Genomic DNA, 6,914 nt, shown 5'->3' on the forward strand with positions numbered 1-6,914 from the left:
CGGCGGAACACCAATTGAGAAACACCGCTCTAGGGCATAGCGGGGATTGTCTTATTTACAGCAGGTGGCTTGGCTGACACTTTCACTTTCCTTGGCACAGAACACAATTAGATAACAGGAGGAAGAACAGGTTAGATAATTGTGCTCTGCTCAACCGGTCATGACGAGACCCACCGCATCGCTATTTCACATGCGTCACAACATCTTCCGCAGCCTACACTCTAACCCTGGAGACGGCCCAATGGCACCGAATTCGGTGAGCCCCTTTCCCTCTAGTAACATTGTCAGTGTTAGCTCACAGGTGTTCTGCGGCGCTGCCAATGGAACCAGAATTTATGTAAGCAAGGGGGTGTGTCTGTGTCTGTGTCTGTTCGTTCTTTCTCACTGGTATTTGGCTGTCAGAGATTAAAACCAACATTCCACCAGCATTTGAGGCCCGTGCGCAGTGTTGCCTTTATTTATTATTTGTATTACTGAAGCACTTAGAATCCCTAGACCAGGGCCCCACTGTGTGGCCTCAGACTGTGTGGCCTCATGCCAGATATCTGAAAGGCCTGCCTTTTTCCTCCATTGGCAACAACCGTGTAGCTCCATACACTCTTGGAGTTCCATTTACACGGTGCAACCAGACTTTGATGGGGGAAGGAAGAGGGAGTTCAGGGGGCAAGAGGGGATTCCAGTGGAGGGGGGTGATGTAGAGATGATGAACCCCCTGCTATACAGACTGCTAGCAAAGGCTGGGGGTGTACCTGGTGCAGATAGGTTCTGTTGGGATACTGGGGGGAGCTGAGGGCTGTGGCTGCGGGGGAGAGGCATGGGTGGAGTGGAGCTGCACCCACGCAAACAGCATTCATTAATATAGGCCACTTTCTTACTTGCAGTGAGTGAGGGCTGACCCTGACCTTGTGATTGATTAGCAGTGCAGAGAATGGTCATTTTTCCAGCTGAGGGGGTGTGAAGAGGGAAAGGTACAGAACCCGCTTCGGGCTACCTTTCACAACTGCTGGCACTGCCTAAAAGAAGTAACTGCAGCTGAAGAGCGTAGGGATGTGGTGATAACAAGGTCCCAGCCCAGCCGCAGTCAAGAGGCATTGGCTCCAGGTTCTGGGTAACATTACACACTGCTGGTGTCACGGTTTGCTACTGGTAGCAGTTACCGTACTGCCAGAAACTGAGACCAGACCAATTGTGTGATACAGGCTGCAGCAAACAAGCTCACAGGCGGCAGGCGGGGCTGGGAAGGCAGCGGTGGGAAGCGCAGGAAGGAAGGAAGGAAGGAACGCACGCTCCATGCTCGGGCAGAGCTCTGCGTCGGGCTGGCACTGCCAGTGCAGTGCAGGGCTCGCGGCGGAGCCGATTCGGGGCAGCGAGCGGCCACTGGGGAGCGTCGCTCTCCATATTTCGTGACTGCAGTGCGGATGCCAGCACCTCGCCGGGCTGTAGAAAGCAGTGGGAATGGGGGGGCTGCGGGGGGCTTGGGGGTCTCAGGTATCGCTTCTCGGCCTATTAGGGCTAAGATCAAGTTGATCGCCTGTTGGGGACTATGCGGCTTCTTTTGGAGCCCATGTGTCTTCTGGCTAGAGGCGATATAACATTATCTCGGTCTGCCGCCGACACTTGATCTTAGCCCTAATAGGCAGAGAAGCGATACCCGGGACCCCCGAGCGCCCCGCAGCCCCCCCATCCCCACCCCTCTCTACACCCCCGTGAGGTGCCGGCAGGCACACGAGACGTGGAGAACGACGCTCCCCAGTGGCCGCTCGCTGCCCCGAATCGGCTGCGAGCACTGCACGGAGCCTGGGGCGTGCGTTCGTTCTTTCCTTCCTTCCTTCCTGCGCTTCCTACCGCTGCCTTCCCAGCCCCGCCTGCCGCCAGACCCGGCGAATCTGCGTAATCCCGCCCGCCCACCCGCCGTCCGGCAGGCAGGCAGGCAGCCAGGCGGGCAGGCGCGCAATCTGGTATCTCGCCAAACCGGCTCTGATCTGACACCCGGCTTTTCCGAGGGTGGAGCTGGGGGGAGGGGGAGGGGGTGTCCCGGCTCAGTCCAAACCCTGGAGGGCGGGGGGGGGGGAGGGAGGGAGGGGAGGGGGGTGTGTCCCGGCTCAGTCCAAACCCTGGAGCAGCGGGGACGAATCAGCGCAGAGCCTGATGAACGTGCGAGTGGGGTCGGGTGACGTAACAGCCTGTGCTGGGGAGACACCGCGGTGCAGCCAGATACGCTGGGGGCGGGGCCGAGGACGGGGAGAGGGCTGAGGTGGGCTAGACGGAAAAGCAGGAGTGGGGCTCCCCCCTCGCCCCGAGGCACCGCCTTTCCCTTCCTCTGGGGGGCTGCTGGCCCACCCGCTGCAAACTGCCCCCGGAGACCTCCAGGCTTCCTGTAACACCCCCCCCCCCCAGACGTGCAGACCCCACACAAAAAGCCATAACACCCCCCCACGTGCAGGCCCCACACAAAAAGCTGCCCCCACGATACAGCTCACACACAAGAGAGCCCCTCTGCTCACAGAACAGCACAAGCAGCCCCAGGAAACTTCCTGCTTTTGTACAACACCCCCAGGGGAGAGCACGAACGCAGTCCCCCACTACCACAAATAATGCAGTCGAGTTTCCCGCATTTGGGGAAATCGCAGAGGTCAGCACACCCAGGGTGCAATGGATGAGCCTCACCCTGGGAAAACCACCTGCGTGATCATGGTGTCTCCCCTGCCAGGTAAGTATGAAAAGCTGCTCCACCGCCGCCTCCTGCCCTCGCTCGCCCCCCCCTCTAAGCACACGGTGTGGATGCGCCTCGACCCTCCCGCGACCCCTGACCGCCGACACCCACTCCACCGCACCACGGTCCCAGCCACCTCCCTTCTCGCCACCAGCTCCTGGGGGACTGGGGGGGGAGGGGCGAATGGATCAGCCCCCTGATCCCACTCCCACAATGCTCCGCTCACACCTGGATCTGCATACGCGCCCACACGCCCGGCTCCCCCTCCCTTGGCACGAAGTGGGCAGAGAAACCCTGGCAAGTCGCTTGATGGCGCTCTTTGAAGCAGTCAAAGCAAACGCATCCGAAATGTCACCGCACCAGACGTCCTCCGCTCATTCCGGGGAAGCGGGGACAGGGAGCGATGGCAAGGGCCGCCACGCCACGGCAGAGCGCTAGGATCAGGGCCTTGAAGGCCACAGCTTCCTTTGGCGACGTGACCCGTCCGGGCCCAGGGTAGCCAACTGCGAACGCCGAGATCAGGGCAGGCTGCAAAAGGAGAGCAGATTCTCCCAGCGCTGGTGGATGACAGTGAAGCCCGGCTTCCCAGCCAGCCAGCCAGCCAGCCATGAACTGCTTCTGATTTCCACACACCGGTTCTCCAGAAGCCAGTCCACAAATGCCCACATCCCCCTTTACAGCATTCCAGTCCCTGGCTCCCAAATCAGCAGTAGGTCCAGGAAAGAGATCAGTTATGGAAACCCTATGCTCTTTACTGAAACAGTTCCCTCTGACCCCAAGGGGTCAGCCACAGTACCGGTTCAACGTAAGTTTGGATCTTACCTAGAATAGCACGCTTCCAGCCAATCCTTTAGCAGTAAAACTAAAGGTTTATTGTAGAAAGCAAGCAAGCAAGCAAGCAAGCAAGCAAGCAGGAGAGAGATGTGAAAGGGTTAAAGCAAATCCCATCCATACCAGTGATGAAGAGTCCATAGACATCAGGTTTCTGGAAGAAATGTGGAGCTGCAGGCTCGTCTAGTTCCCTGTGGTACACATTCAGCACCCGGATGGGTCTAAGTCCTTCGAGTCAGTTGCAAGATGAATAGATCCAGAGGTAGGTGTGTGTCTGCAGCTGGACGGGAAGCGAGAGGAAATGGATTCTGTGGTTTGATCTCCTATCCCCTCTGTCCCAGGCTCTGCAGCCTGGGGAAAGGCAGAAGAGGTCAAACGGAGTCCGGAGTCACATGGGCCAATCCTGGTGAGTCTTCAGCTAGGCCTGGGGCCCAGAGTCACAGGAGCCAATCCTGTTCGCTCTTCAGGTGTGCCTGGGGTTTGTTGTGAGTGTCTTAAGGGGCCATTAAGCAGGCTATTGTCTCGCCGGCTGTCTGTCTGGGGCGTGTCCCAGCCAGCCCAAAGTGACCTACAGAAATCTCAAACACCTCCATAACTTGCATTTGACGTAGGAGACAGGAACAGAAGTCTGATTCTCTTCCTCGGCACGCCATCTCCCTTCTCACAGTACCAAACGTGATCTCTCTTACACGCGTTATCACAAACCTGCCATACTGATGTCACGCAATTACTAAAGGCCCCCCCCCCGCCCTCCCTCCCTCCCTCCCTCAAGCCAGCCCGCGTGACACCCCCAGCGCGAGACTGGTGTAGAAAGGAGCGATCGGAGCTCCTGAATCCATCTCAGGGCCCCCCCTTCTCCAGACAGCACGGCAGGTGACTTTGACACCTTGGTGGATGGGGTCACCTCACCCGAGAAATCGCTTCCGGGAGGAAGATGAACCAGCAGAACCGCTCCGCCCGCCCGGCCGCCCACAGAACGCCTGTCCCATCTCCCTGTTCCAAAAATCCATTGCACAGGCAGTTGTCCAATGGAGAACACATCAGGCACGTGAAACTGATCGGAGGCGATTGAAAAGCTTTTATTCGAGACAACTTTAAAAAACAAACAAAACAAAACCAAAAAAACCCAGGATCACGTACAGAGTTTCAACAAGCCTCTCAGCATCCCAGCATAACACACGTACAGCTGCTCAGCGTACATACGGACAGATGAAAAACAAGGAGCTTGACGCCCCTCCCTTCAAATCACCAAATACCGCCAGCACATCCCCAGCTGGGTTTTGTTTCTTTTGGTTTCTGTTTTTCACCAGCAGGTTGTTTCCCTCTGGAGGGAGGTGCACCGTTCCCGGAAGTAGTGCAATACCGGGTCGATGCGTGGGGTGGGCGGAGCAAGCTCCTAGTCCATCTCCCCGTTCCAAAAATCCGTTTAATAAGAAAAAAAGTTCTCCAATCGAGAACGTATCAGATATTAAACGGATAAAACTGATAAGAACAGATTTTACTGGGACTGTTGGTCTTAGCCCGATGGATAAGGGCGGCAGACCGAGATAATGTTATATCTTATGGGTTACTTTTTTGGGGGTTTTAACAAATGGAGTAAATAAGCCTCTAGCCAGAAGACACATGGGCTCCAAAAGTCGTCCGGTCCATAGTCCCCAACAGGCGATCAACTTGATCTTAGCCCTAACAGGCCGAGAAGCGATACCCGAGACCCCCGAGCGCCCCGCAGCCCCCCCATCCCCACCGCTCTCCACAGCCCGGTGAGGTGCCGGCAGGCACACGAGACGTGGAGAGCGACGCTCCCCAGTGGCCGCTCCGCTCGCTGCCCCGAATCGGCTGCGAGCACTGCACGGAGCCTGGGGCGTGCGTGCGTGCGTGCGTTCCTTCCTTCCTTCCTGCGCTTCCTACCTCTGCCTTCCCACACACGGCTGCCGCCAGACGCGGCTAATCTGCGTAATCCCGCCCGCCCGCCCGCCCTCCGGCAGGCAGGCAGGCAGCCAGGCGGGCAGGCGCGCAATCTGGTAACTCGCCAAACCGGCTCTGAGCTGACGCCCGGCTTTTCCGAGGGTGGAGCTGCGGGGGGAGGGGGGGGGGGTGTCCCGGCTCAGTCCAAACCCTGGAGCAGCGGGGACGAATCAGCGCAGAGCCTGATGAACGTGCGGGTGGGGTCGGGTGACGTAACAGCCTGTGCTGGGGAGACACCGCGGTGCAGCCAGATACGCTGGGGGCGGGGCCGAGGAGGGGGGGAGGGCTGAGGTGGGCTAGACGGAAAAGCAGGAGGGGGGCTTCCCCCTCGCCCCGAGGCACCGCCTTTCCCTTCCTCTGGGGGGCTGCTGGCCCACCCGCTGCAAACTGCCCCCGGAGACCTCCAGGCTTCCTGTAACACCCCCCCCCCAGACGTGCAGACCCCACACAAAAAGCCATAACACCCCCCCACGTGCAGGCCCCACACAAAAAGCTGCCCCCAGGATACAGCTCACACACAAGAGAGCCCCTCTGCTCACAGAACAGCACAAGCAGCCCCAGGAAACTTCCTGCTTTTGTACAACACCCCCAGGGGAGAGCGCGAACGCAGTCCCCCACTACCACAAATAATGCAGTCGAGTTTCCCGCATTTGGGGAAATCGCAGGGGTCAGCACACCCGCCGTGCAATGGATGAGCCTCACCCTGGGAAAACCACCTCCGTGATCATGGTGTCTCCCCTGCCAGGTAAGTATGAAACGCTGCCCCACCACCGCCTCCTGCCCTCGCTCGCCCCCCTCTAAGCACACGGTGTGGATGCGCCTCGACCCTCCCGCCACCCCTGACCGCCGACACCCACTCCACCGCACCACGGTCCCGGCCACCTCCCTTCTCGCCACCAGCTCGTGGGAGAGTGAGGGGGGGGGGTGCGCGCGAATGGATCGGCCCCCTGATCCCACTCCCACAATGCTCCGCTCACACCCGGATCTGCATACGCGCCCACACGCCCGGCTCCCCCTCCCTTGGCACGAAGTGGGCAGAGAAACCCTGGCAAGTCGCTCGATGGCGCTCTTTGAAGCAGTCAAAGCAAACGCATCCCAACTGTCAGCGCCCAAGATGTCCTGCGCTCATTCCGGGGAAGCGGGGACAGGGAGCGAAGCCGTTCCAAAGAGGGGCGGGAAATAGAGAAAGGCGGCAAGTGAAGAGCAGGGGGAAGAAAGAAAGGGAAAGGGAAAGGGAAAGGCACTAAAGAGACAAAAGAAGCGGAGGAACAGGGCCCGATGGCAAGGGCCGCCACGCCACGGCAGAGCGCTAGGATCAGGGCCTTGAAGGCCACAGCTTCCTTTGGCGACGTGACCCGTCCGGGCCCAGGGTAGCCAACTGCGAACGCCAAGATCAGGGCAGGCT

General features: G+C 59.1%; 2 non-coding genes and 1 pseudogene across 2 annotated transcripts; all 3 read right to left on the reverse strand.

The window, feature by feature from the left end:
• Nucleotides 1-2,554: 2,554 nt before the first annotated feature.
• Nucleotides 2,555-2,718, reverse strand: LOC137158395 (U1 spliceosomal RNA). The gene has a single exon (XR_010921410.1). It is a non-coding gene; the product is annotated as a U1 spliceosomal RNA (small nuclear RNA).
• A 2,155-nt stretch (nucleotides 2,719-4,873) lies between these two features.
• On the reverse strand, nucleotides 4,874-5,098 carry LOC137158396 (U2 spliceosomal RNA; annotated as a pseudogene).
• A 1,000-nt stretch (nucleotides 5,099-6,098) lies between these two features.
• Nucleotides 6,099-6,262, reverse strand: LOC137158394 (U1 spliceosomal RNA). Its single transcript, XR_010921409.1, has one exon. It is a non-coding gene; the product is annotated as a U1 spliceosomal RNA (small nuclear RNA).
• Between the last annotated feature and the right edge of the window lie 652 nt (nucleotides 6,263-6,914).

Source organism: Emydura macquarii, unplaced genomic scaffold (assembly GCF_026122565.2).
Source record: "Emydura macquarii macquarii isolate MOO-44397 ecotype Brisbane River unplaced genomic scaffold, CSIRO-AGI_Emac_v2 contig_1648, whole genome shotgun sequence".
Classification (NCBI taxonomy): Eukaryota; Metazoa; Chordata; order Testudines; family Chelidae; genus Emydura; species Emydura macquarii.